We start from the raw sequence: 1,126 nt of genomic DNA, 5'->3' as shown, positions 1-1,126 counted from the left end.
TAAAACCTTTTCTTCCCCTTCCAGGACCGGACCTGTCGGATACTCCCCTCTGCTTCACACTCATTTTCGTCCCTCCTTCTCTTTGTAGGAGCAGTCCAAAGATGGGCAACAACCAGAGCACGCCGCTCTCACTCCTTGTTATCAATTTTAAGGATGTGAAGGCTCGGGGGCGTAACTTAAGCGTAGAACTAAAGAAGGGAAAGCTAGTTACTTTCTGCCGTTCGGAGTGGCCCTCTTTCGGCGTAGGGTGGCCCTCCGAAGGAACTTTCTGTCTCTCTATTATTACTAAGGTAAAAACTAAGATTTTCCTGCCAGGGCAGTCAGGACATCCTGATCAAATTCCTTATATTCTAGTGTGGCAAAATCTTGTGGAAGACCCACCGCCCTGGATAACTCCATTCATCCTTGAGCCTTGCAAGGTCCTAGTAATGCGACCTACAAGACAAAGGACTCCCTCTGCTCCCTCGGCCCCTGTGCTGCCAGACAGCCAGGACCCCCTAACGTTAGAACCCACACTTCCCCCACCATATCCGCACCTTATCCCGCAGGACCCAGTCCCCCAGGGTGGTGCTTCCGTAGAAGGAAACTGAGAAGCGGAAGCAGCCGAGAGCGAAAGTAACCCGGGGGGGCCGGCCGGCCGAACGCGAGGCCGCGTACTGCGGGACCAAGCTTCCCGACTCCCTGACTCCACCGTAGCCCTGCCTCTCAGAGAAATAGGATCGCTCGATGATACCGGGCTCTCCCGTCTCATGTATTGGCCTTTTTCCACTAGTGATTTATACAATTGGAAGTCCCAAAATGCTCGGTTCTCCGATAATCCCAAAGATCTAACCTCGTTGTTAGACAGTGTCATGTTTACTCACCAGCCAACCTGGGATGACTGTCAACAGCTCCTCCGAATCCTGTTCACAACGGAGGAGCGGGAAAGAATCCAAGTTGAGGCCAGAAAACTGGTTCCAGGAGATGACGGCCAGCCAACTGCAAATCCTGACCTCATTAACGCGGCTTTTCCTTCGACCCGGCCCAGATGGGACTACAACACGGCAGAAGGTAGGGGACGACTGCTCATTTATCGCCAGACTCTAATGGCGGGTCTCCGGGCTGCAGCTCGCAAGCCCACCAATTT

The sequence above is a fragment of the Macaca nemestrina genome, chromosome X (genome assembly GCF_043159975.1).
Source record: "Macaca nemestrina isolate mMacNem1 chromosome X, mMacNem.hap1, whole genome shotgun sequence".
In the NCBI taxonomy this organism is placed as follows: Eukaryota; Metazoa; Chordata; class Mammalia; order Primates; family Cercopithecidae; genus Macaca; species Macaca nemestrina.
This window is presented reverse-complemented; position numbering follows the sequence as displayed.